Source organism: Pimephales promelas, chromosome 25, assembly GCF_988280905.1.
Source record: "Pimephales promelas chromosome 25, fPimPro1.hap1.1, whole genome shotgun sequence".
Classification (NCBI taxonomy): Eukaryota; Metazoa; Chordata; class Actinopteri; order Cypriniformes; family Leuciscidae; genus Pimephales; species Pimephales promelas.
The window spans coordinates 12,341,601-12,353,680 of NC_142793.1; the positions used below are offsets into that span (position 1 = coordinate 12,341,601).

Genomic DNA, 12,080 nt, shown 5'->3' on the forward strand with positions numbered 1-12,080 from the left:
AGCACGCATCGGTTCACCTGAGCTTCTGAAATAATACCCCAACCCGCAGTTAGTTAAACTGTGCTGGAAACATTTTGGCAGCCTTAAGATACCTTCAAAAAGTCAGGGACTTTTGAGGCAGGCCCAAGCCTAATAATAGGGCTCATAATATGCAGGCCCAGACACAATCGGTACACAAATTTTGGTGTCGTTTTCATTTTGAGGCAAATTATGGATTAGGGGTGTACTGATATGAAAATGTTGGCTGTTGAAGCAGCATTATGCTATTTTTTGGAATTTTGCTCTCGGGGTCCCCCTACAGTTCGGAAACAGTATTGTCTTCTACTACTGTCGTAAAATCTTTCACGGTTACACTAGGGAAAACACGCGTGCATTTGTTGATAATCGATACCCCCGAACTCTGCAGAAGGAAGGAGTTCTCACATCTTGGGCAGACTTTATTTTTATCAAACGTCAAAAGATCGCGTAGCTCGCGTTTACTAGCCAGCGTCTTTATAGTAACGTTAGCCTATTGGCTACTGTTTTACATAATGGACATGCTAATTCAATTCAATGTTTGTTGGTAGATAATAGCCATGTCATCAATATAATAATATCAAGCTACCATAGATGAATCTGCAAATTTGAAAAATTGATTTGCATTATAGCCTGAGGCAAGACACTTTCACCAGAAAAATAAGTAACAAACATGACTATCAGCCTGCAGACATAGGATAGTATCCTGACTAATAATTTTGTCCGTTTAATCGTCTATTATTTACTTTTAAGAATGTAGCCCCTTCCAAACTCATTAGTCAGTATACTTTCACATCCCGCCCCGGCTCTACAGGGATGCTTGAGTGTGTTAAGCGCCCTCAAAAGAAAGCAATGCAGTCTACATTGGATGCGGCGAGGGGCGAAGCTACACAACACAACAGTAAACTGATCGCCCGCGCGCTCTGTTTCTGACGCACTTCACATTTGGATTTACTCGCTGCTTCAGCCATGACAACATACAGAGGTAAAAAGAAATGCTCGTTGGGCTCTCGCGTCGGAAAGTGGGGGAAGTGACGTATGCCGTAAAGCAGTCGAATTTTGTAGTTCTTTTTGTGTTCGGGTTCCTACCCGCTCCCCGAAGTTACGGAGTGCCAGTAAAAGCGATACAGACACTGTCAGGCTATAGCAGACTTGTCAGTCAACCTTTTGTAAGTTGATGTTCCATCTTAAGGGTTTTGGAAAAATATTATAAAGGTTGAAAAAATGACATAATTCTGCTTTAATTATATTATTGCTATAATTTACAGATATTATACCCCATATTATAAGTCTTACTTCTCAAATAATATGTTTTGAATATAGGAATCACAAAATAAATATTCCTACTGAAATTTGCTATATATCAACAACAGATAAATAAATACATAAAGTTGTATGCTTCTTGTGAATATAAGCATCATAATAAATGTTACTTTTGAAATCTGCTACAGAAATATTGTTTGATACCTGATAAAGTAAAAAAACAGCATTTAATAGCTACATTTTGAATAATTGTGTAACAAAAATGCATAAAAAACATTTTTACTATTTAAAAAAGGTGAAACTATTAATAAATTTGAAATAAAAAAAATACATTACCAATAAATAAATAACCAATACGACAATGAAGTTAAACATGTATTCAAAACAATAATTTAAAAATTAATTACAACAAATACATTAAATAATTAAAATGTACTAAAAATAACAAACAGTCTAACCAATGTGTTGCTGATATGTGCATCTGTACAATGATTATAAACTTGATAAAATGAATTAAACCTCTTATTGGCAGCTGAAAGCATGATCAAATTAGCCAAAATTTCTTAATACATGAACACCCATGGGGCTAAAAATATCCAGATCTTTGTGGATGACGGGCGTCAGAGTCTGCAAATCTGCAGGGCTTTCTGCACACTTCTGTGAATGCTGATAATAGGTTACGAAAAAGCGCTAATTTTTGTTTTGTATCCTTGAATTACGCCACTTAACCCATGTTTCCAGCACAGAAAGAAACAGCTCGTGCCTGAAAACTTTCAAGTGGAAGCTGTCTGGATTTTCCACTGTAATAGTCAAGGACTTGGCAGTTTTCCAGAATGAGGCAAATCTTAGACTAATTACAGCTGTCAATGGAGGCTCTCCTTTTATTCTCGAACTGGATTTAATCCCCGCTTGCCCCATTTGCTCCAAAGGGAGCTCCCGCCTGGGCTCAGGCCAACGCTCTATCCGTACAGTGGAGCGTTTCTGTGGGCTCGAGGCGGCTGTAATGTTACGCCATAGTCTCGGCCTGCGCTGATAGCGTGTTATGCTTGTAACGAGACTCTTTGAAGCAAAAGCTGGAGATCTTGTTCTCCTGCGGGCGAAGGTTTTGTGTGCATGTGCAAAAGTCCCTCCCACACATTCCAGTCTTATTTTCCCAAGAACACTGACTCTTTTTTTTTTTTACTCTGAATCCATCTGCGTGACCAGAACGAAGCTGAGGAAATGGTTTTGTGCCCATCAGCAGATGGTATGAAAAAAGAGAGGGGAAAAGATGGAAGAAGTGAAAGAGGGAAAAGCCACAACTTTCTTGGTTTGGTCACATTCAGAGGTTTATATGCGACACTCGAGCGAAGCTGCATGAAGATCCTCGGGCGGCACAGATCTGGGGCCAGCTGTTGATTAGCAAGCGTGAGAATGAATGCGATCTCACCTTATGCCCGTTATTTCCCATGATGCTGTTGTAATCTGATGTAACTCGGCCCTTAGGGGGCTCAAGGGCCTTAAAACTACTGTCTTGACTTTGCACATCGCCAAGATATCATAATAACCAGATTAAACCATAGATAAGACATTACAGGCCTGACACAAACACCTAAAGACAGTGTAAAGACAATTATACATTTATGGGCGATAAACCAACTAGCATATAACAATTTCATGTTATACGTAAATCCATTCCACTTTGTTAAATAAAATGTTTGTGCATAATTTTTTTAAGCACAAAAACGTAAAATCCATAAAATTATTTAAAAAAAATCTATATGTGAATTCAGGCATCAGAACATAAATTTGCCATAGAAATATTACATTACAAAACTACAGTAAATTAAAAATACAGAGATTTTCATTAAAATTTTATACTATTTTGTCTAAATAATTACAAGAGAGACCATAACTAAAAAGATTTATCGTTTTACATGCCAAAAGTGAATTTAACCATCACAACATTATAGTATGATATGAAAAATGGATATTGATTTTGAGATTTCCTAAATATTAACAGTGTTACTAAATCTAAACATTAAATTTCAGTGAGCGTTAGAAGATGGCAAAGTTTATCTAAACGTATACTACAGGGCTGTTGAATGCTTGATTCTGATTGGTTGAGAACGTTCTAAAGGTGTGCAATTATGCGCATTACAGTTCCATATCACTGCGCGTAGTGAACTGTAATAACGGAAAATAGGATACAATTCATAACAAGAGAAGACATGCAGCCCCATGCGCTTGATCTGCAATTTTCGATGTCTAACTTCACAATTAATCAACACATACAGTTTAATTTTAATAAATAAAAAGTATGAGACGGGTTGAAATGAATGTAATTTGATACTGATCATGCCCAAACAAGTGTTAGTTGGTGTTTAAGACCTGCTACAGTCGATGGAAACAGTCGGTCTTCGAATATTTCGGCGAGTCGTAAGTGTGTCCCCCATCATTAGTCTGCTATCAGTGGCTCAAACCTCTGTTACTAACTCTAAAATGACGCTTTGGAATTAGCAATGGAGGCCTGGCATTAGATGCGTAAGAAATTAGTCCTACATACAAGAGCGTTATAATGACAAAAACTTGACAAACGTCTTGATATGCATCATCTGAACAATGGAGGTGTGGTAACTGTAGTACAAGCGGAATAATTGACTTCAGGCCGTTGAATTATTAGAAAAATATAATAAAAATAACACTCCGTTTCGCGTCGTGACCGATAATAATTCAATGACCTGTCGTCAATTATTCCATAAAATTTGCAGACTGATCTCATGAAGTAGCGTGTGTATGACACGCCAATTCGGATTTCCATTTTTGGCGTGCTATCAAGACGCATAATCGCTTTTCAGCGTGCTTATGAACGCGTTGACTTAACGTTACATTACTGTATATATAAATATATGACTTACCACAACCCAGTCCCTAAACCTAACCGTCACTGGGGTTAATGGCATATATGACTGTTCCCTTACCATCCTAGCTAGGAAAAAAAAAAATCCCCAGATGTACTAGATCTACATTTTGCTTCGTTTCGCGCGGACATTTGAAGGCGTGTATAGACCCGCGGAATCACTCGGACATTAATGGTGTAGACATACACGCATACACGCGGATAGCTCAAAATGTGTAGAGATAACACGCCACTTGACTCGAAAGTGGCGTGTATGTTTACGCAAAAGTCATGATGTCATATCATTTGAGATAATCATGCACCATTAAATATATATAATATCTACCGATACCAAAACTAAAAATATCAGCAGATAACCGATATGATAAAAATAAATAAAATGCATGAATGAATAAAATCAAATAAATTATTTTTTTTGTTGTTTTTTTCACAAATTTTCCAAATTGGATTCTGTTTTAAAATTTAATTCAATTTACCAATCAAAAATTATGTCCAATCAAGCGAATTCATTAAAGTAATACACACATATTGGTATAAAAATTGGTGTACATATAAAATATTGGTATTCACATTTAAATGTAGAGTGTGAGTGGTCCAATGCCACTTCGCTGTGGGCGGAGCCACCTAAATACACGCCAAAACAAATAAGCTGTGTTAGTCATCGGCTGCAGCTGGATGTAATCGAAAACACTTTCTGCTTCCCGTAATGACGCTTGTGCTGCGTTTGCATACTGAAGTGAAATAAATGCAATATTTGTCAAATACACAGATATTTCAGACACATTTCCATTTACTACTTTATGTACTGCTTATTACAGCGTCTGTTTGAACAAGATAAATACCAATGAAGTATGGGTCTACTTATTTTGATAAACAGGACACAATGAAACATCGCGACTACATGAGATTTTACTGTTATAAAACAGATAAGTGCTCTCGAATCGTCAGTCGCTCTCACTGCTTCAAGTCAGCCGGCGGTCTGCGCAGAGCTACAGTATATGAAGTCGAACAAGCCTAAACTGAGCATTCAACAACGTGCCTGTCACTCGCCACAGTCAAATAAGGACAAAAACTCAGCCTGGAACCTGGAAGAGAGGCAATTAATCCCATCGCATCTACTTTACCTAATTATTAGAGCATGCACTGTTAAATTGAAAACTATGAGAAGAATGTAAAGTGGAAACTTCAACGTCCCTCTCTGGACTGAATCATCGGGAGTGGGTTAAGAAACGCTTGCCAAACTATTTCAGAATATCAGTGTGAGAAAGCCATTTTAGAGCAGCCAGACTCAACACACCGATACAAGAAAAGCATCCAACGTTTCCAAGAATCTCCAATGTCAACATGCCTTACTTTAAGTGCAGAGCAGAGTCTGACATGCTAAAAGGCAACCCAAATGACCAATCAAAGACACTCAGGCACAAACTGGCAACATGAGAACATGCCTAAAAGCCTGTAATGGGCCAAACCACAGGAGAGGCAAAAAAGGAAGTTCTTCTGTGTCATTTCTCCTTTGGCAAAGTATTCTGAATTAGGCATTGTTGATGGAAAAACAGGTCCCTCCAAATAAAAAGAAGTCATGGGTGCTGTTGCTGCTACAGAGGAAGGGTGAATGTCCAACATTAAACATCACTATCCTGCAGGCAAACACCAGACAAATGCTACCTCTTTATTTAGCTTTTGATAAACCCAAGTGCTCCAGCCAAGTGCTTTCGCTGACAGCCCTGCAGGTGATTGTGGGTAATAGATGATTTCTGAGCGTAAAACACAGGGACATTCGGAAGGTGAATGAAATCATTCAGCTCCGTGCAGAGAGGACATTCATCATGCGTTTCGCCGCTCAGATAAGGGACAGTCGCTCCATTCTAAACGCTCGCTGGATGGCAGATAAGCCTGAGCGCTGTAGGCAGGAGCAGGACCTGATTTCACGCCGAATACGTGGTGTGTGTGCGTGAGCGCAGATGGTGTGTATTTATGAGGACGCTGCCTCTTGCTGCTGGGGTTGTTCGTTTCACCACACCACACCCACCCTTGGCTCTGTTGCCCCCACATGGAGAACGATCCCGGCTAATCTGGCTCGTTTGTTTAAAGCCATTTAATGAGGATAATCCCCCAGGGATGTCTCCTCCCTTTCACTGTAGAGCTCGGCATAGAAATACAGGAGAGCCCAATAGAGACGCAATTTAGAGGCACAACAAGGCGGTACAATGTGAGACGCACAACTTCAGAGCTCGGGCTGAAAGGAGCCAGTGTGCCAAGACAAACAGCGGGATTTACACAGTTAAAGACACAAAAAGAGCTTGTCTCCGGACCTGTTGTACTCGCACTGTACTCGAGCGCACATGCAAAGTGAATGAACAATGTGGGAAAAGCACAGCTGCTAAACAAGCACAATTTAACCTTTTACCACTGAAACCTGAAACGTAACTAGTGGTTTTAAATCACGACGCGGTGAAATGTCAAGAGAAGTGCAAGACTTGGGGACTATTAACCAGATCCAACCCATTAAAAATGAATCCATCCATTAGCCTAAGACAAATCAAGGTCATAACTAGCAGTTGGGTTCATGGCATTAATAATTAAACAGCAAATGAGACATTAAATTGCTTGAATTGCCATTTGGCGGGATATTTTGTTCAATTTCATTAAAATATTTTTTTGGGTGGGGCGGGGGGAAAGCCACTACTGGGTTGTTTTGGAAGTGACACAAGGAGAGGAACAAATATTGCCATTATCTCAAACTGGTAACCAATTCATTGCAATCATTTCGAGTATGACTGGTCAACCATTAAGAAAGAACAGATTTTAAAGCTAGTTTAAAAAGCAGCCTGGCCAAGCTGGAGTTCAGTTGGTTTTTAGCTGGTTTCTCAGCTTGACTAACTAAGACCAGCCAAAAAGACTAGTGTCCAAAAACCCTCTAAAACCAGTCAGAGAGACCAGCAACCAATCAGCTTAGGCTGGTTTTATCCGTTTGCTTGTTTAGTAGGGTTACTAAGATTGAAACAGTGCCAACAATGCCAAAAACTACCTGCAACAATGAAACAGTTACTCACCACTGCTGGGATTTTGACTAGTAGCAGCAAGACTAACCGATAGTCAAGTAGGCAGCTATTGAAGTAGGATGCGAATTATGGGGATATGGGTTGTCTGAACCTATCAAATTAAGTCAAAACAAAGGGTTGAGGGTCTTTAAAACTATGTTTCCGTTTTAAATAGAAGTATAATACATTTAAATAACAGTTTCAACCATTTAAGTAACCAAAAGAGAAAGTTAGTCAGCTAAATATGCGCTCGCGACGTCACTAAGATATCAACAGAACGACAAACGAGCACTTTCCGTTGTCATTATATCGAAAGACCAACAGTCATTAATAATCATTTTAATATAGATACACAAACAAACAAAATGTCTTCAAGATAGTTTGACGGATATCGTTATGGGCGACACTAACCGATATAAAAATACTGACAAAAACGATAAGACTCACTGGAAAGTCATAGTTCGCGGACCATACCAGTTTATTGAATACCAACTAGTGAAAGAAACAACATACCTATTAATAATTAGGCTAAATGAAAAGTAGTAACAAAGAAAAACGCATTCTAATTTCAAGGAATGAATGTTGAAAAGGCTATTCACTACACACAATCGGGTCCATCATCTGACATGCAACATGCGTCTCCGTCAGCCCGGGATGTGCGTCCCGTCTGAACCCAAACACAACCGTGAACTGCTCTATACGGTCTTTTGGAATGTGCAACACAAACCATTCAGCGTCAGACACACAAATACAGACTTACCTATCTTGGTAGTTCGGTAGTTGCAGCGTCCAGACCACGGTTTCCCTTCAGATTGAGGAATAGATTCCCGGTGCACGGAAAGTTCACATGTCACTCACGCGCGGAGAGACACAGCTCTTCAGTTCCGTGTTACCCGTTACTGGATAAAACACTGAACGCTCGCTACACGCCCAGGTATCTGATCACATGATGCATCCAGGTGTGACTTGAACACTCTCTCTCTCACTCCCTCTCTCACACACACACACATACACACCTGGAGGTCCGATCGCGCTCTCCTCCTCCAGCCCGGTTACTCTCGTACGGGGGAACGGAGCTGGTGTGTGTGTGTGCTGTGTGAGTGTGTCTCCTCCCCTTCCCCGAGCTGAGAGCTTAAAACCACAGAACAAGCGAAGACATGATGGAAGATAGCTCGATCTTCAATGCTTTTAATCTAGTGTAGGTGAGATTAATCTATTTGAAGTTGGCTATTATAGACAGGCACCATTACCGGCATATCAGTTGGTACTTTTATATAGTTCCTTAGCCTATGGCATTTTTTGTACTTTATAGATGTCCAAAATACTAAAGTATGTAATAATGGAAATATGGTAGGCTAATCATTCAGTACCATGTTTTATAACAAAGTATGGCATAACCTTCTGATATTAATTAGCTTTATTTGTGTTTTGCTTTATGCGGCACAGTCAGCGGGCTGAACTCAAACAACTTTCACTGACAGATCAAACTCTATTGTGTGTATCATCTGTCAGCAGTGCCAGTCACCTGTGAAAGTGTAACACACTCACATCCATCTCCTGCAGTGGGACACGGTGTAGTTTATTCTTGTCAGGGGTCGTACAATAAATTATCCTATTTCTGCAGCTCTGTGTGTGGGGAAGCAAAATATGAGGTGTTCAATCAAACACGAGATGTCAAACCCAGATCTCTATATGGGATTCTATTGTATGGGGCTGTAAATTTGAGAGCTGTTTCTAAAAGCGTTCTGCCAGCATTCTTGTGCAGGGCCCAAGAGACTCCGAACAGGTCATTGTACTGGATAACCACCCAGAAGTCCTCTCCAGAACATTTAGCATGTGTATACACCTTATACAGCCATGCACAAAATCATCCTCCACGTTAAAATCTTGCATAACAGAAAATTAAGCCTATACGACCATTAAGAACTTTTGCATTATTTTCATAACAATTAAGCCCCAATTCTTACTATCATAATCTGTCTGGATGTTTTATTTACATTTTTTCTATTTTATTTGTTTACTATTTAAGCCTAAAATGGTATATATTTTACTTTAATTATATAATATAATAAACTAAACACAAATAATTCATGTCAGAGAATGAGATTTTTGTACATCATGGTAATGAGAATAAGAGGAAAGATGTGCTTAATTGTCAAAAAAAAAATATATAAATCTATGATGCATTAATATTTGATTATTATATAAATAATATAGTTTCCATATAAAGAGAATGAGACACCCTTGCATTACAGTAATGGAGAGAGATATGCTTCATTTTAATGAAAATCTAAAGGGATAATTGAAAATTAAGGATAATTGAAAAGCCCAAAAGTCATTTACTCACCCTCAAGTTGTTCTAAACCTGTATAAATGTATTATTTTTATTTTGAAGAATATGGGCAACCAGACAGTTGATGGACCCCATTGACATCCATAGTATTTTCTTTCCATACTATGGAAGTTAAAGGAGTAATTCACTTTTTTTTTTTTAAACTTTTGCTGATAATTTACTCACCCCCATGTCATCCAAGATGTCCATGTCTTTCTTTCTTCATTTGAAAAGTATTTAAGGTTTTTGCTGAAAACATTCTAGGATTTTCTCCATATAATGGACTTCAATGGGAACCAAACGGTTCAAGGTCCAAATGAGAGTTTCAGTGCAGCTTCAAAGGGCTTTAAACGACACCAGACAATGAAAAAGGGTCTCATCTAGCGAAACGATCGCTCATTTAAAAAATTAAATAAAAAAAGTACGTTTTATAAGCACAAATGCTCGCCTTGCTCTGTTCTGTGATGAGTGTTCGTGACTCTCCTGTTCGTTCATCAAAACGAACAAATCTTTTTTCGAGTCATGACTCCCTTATTCATCGTCTGGTGTCGTTTAAAGCCTTTTGAAGCTGTACTGAAACTGCCAATTGGACCTTGAACCGTTTGGTTCCCATTGAAGTCCATTATATGTAGAAAATCCTGGAATGTTTTCATCAAAAACCTTAATTTCTTTTCAAATGAAGAAAGAAAGACACGGACATCTTGGATGACATGTGGGTGAGTAAATTATCAGCAAAACATTTTTTTAAAAGTGAACTACTCCTTTAATGGGGTCCATCAACAGTTTGGTTGCCCATATTCTTCAAAATATATTCTTTTGTGTTCAACAGAAGAAAGTAATTCATACAGGTTTGGAACAACATGACGGTGAGTAAATGATGAGTGAATTTTCAATAGTGTGTGAACTATCCTTTTAATGGTCCTAAAAGAGGCTTTATTTTCTTTGTGCAAAATATAATTTTAAATGTCTTTCTTTTGAATTTGAGGGTGAAACAAAGTCATGTTTTGTACAGATCCATCTCTTTATTTTATCTGAAACCTGTAGCTGTCCAGAAAGAAAGAGGGAGGCCAAGATCCAGAGCCTCCTTGTTTACTGAGTGTCACTTCTGGTGAGTGATTTATGGTTATGCAAATGTGCATGTCTGAGAAGAGAGCGGGCACTGCCCCAAAGACTCATGGGATGAATCAAGAGTGGCGGCCCTGTGTCAGACTTACAGCTGAGGCAGCTGTACACAAGATGGAAGTGTGTGAGAAAGAGAGAGAGAGAGAGAGAGAGAGACAAGGAGAAGAGACACGGAGAGCGAAATAAGGAAATGAAAAAGAGAGAGATCGGATAATGAGATCCTTGCAGAGAAACGGCCTTCGCAGGCAACCATGTGAGTGATGAGTTACAGGCCAGAGCAGACAGACACATGTGCGACTGGATTATTTTTAAGTGTGACTGGATTGTTAAACAACACAGTTTTGCAGAACAGCAGATCATGACGCTGTAACGAAAATATTTAAGTCAGAGGTTAAATCCAACAATGCATTTCTAAACTACATCAATCTCTCTTCAAAATAAAGCTGCAGTTCACACAAAAGAAATAGCCTACCTCATTTTTATTTTGTCCCATGTTAATACTTTGCAGTACCATTGCATATAAACATAACAATTCAGAACCATAGGCCTAAGTACCAATGTATTACCATCCTGTATCAACAACTGCTTTGTAAGTGTTTGCACTGAATGACTAAGCACTTCATTAGGGAAAATTCAAAAAAGAAAATTTATAATCATTGATATCAAGCCAAAACCTTCAGCTCAGTTTCTATTTGAATTCAATTGAATTTGAGCCGTTTATGACAGCGCTGGTTAGTGTGAGACTTCACTGTGTGGCCCTATACGACACGATTGGCTGCACTATCTGTAATGTTTAGTGCTGTGAGCTTAAAGTTGTGTATTTATGCACACTTTATTTGATGTTGCTGCCGTTTTGCACTGAATTTCCCTTCAGGGATCAATAAAGTAGCAATAGCCTACCGTTTCCATCTGTCTGTTGATGTGCGCGCGCTCGACGCCGTTGGAGAGCCCTCTACTGGCCGAGGCGAGCAACAAACATTTGCTGTACGTGTGCTCTAAACCAGAAAAAAAGAGGCCTTGGTTAAATTTAACTACCCATAAAAGATGTGAATTCCTCATCCATCCTCTTTCAGACCTTGAGACAGAAAGTCAATACGGCCTTACTGCCGATTCCGTTTTCATAGCCTGATTCATAATGATTTACTTCCCTGACAGCTGAGATTTCAAGCGTCTTTTTTCCCTCCTCCATTAAGCTTCCGACTGTTGAAGTGAAGGATCCTGGCGCCTGTAATTCGTCCCAGTCAGTGGCTTCCCGGGGCCCGCCGTGGAAAGATTGTGTGGCAGATGGAGGCTCTTACACGAGGAAAGGTGGCATAGTGTGAGATCGCAGAGTTGAGAAAAACTCATCACACATTCTAAGGCGGCTAATTTTAGACACACGTTTCGTTAAAGCGCCCCGTGTGATTCA

General features: G+C 39.2%; 1 protein-coding gene across 3 annotated transcripts in view; it reads right to left on the minus strand.

Moving 5' to 3' along the window:
- The window catches only part of plxnb2b (plexin b2b), a 177,687-nt gene extending 169,384 nt beyond the window's left edge, over window positions 1–8,303 (minus strand). For 2 of the 3 annotated variants that reach the window (XM_039666062.2, XM_039666060.2), the window contains exon 1: window positions 7,979–8,302. The gene's annotated coding sequence lies outside the window, so the exon portion shown is untranslated. Of the gene's footprint in view, window positions 1–7,978 lie in introns of all 3 variants that reach the window. The other variant, XM_039666063.2, reaches the window with a different exon arrangement.
- Between the last annotated feature and the right edge of the window lie 3,777 nt (window positions 8,304–12,080).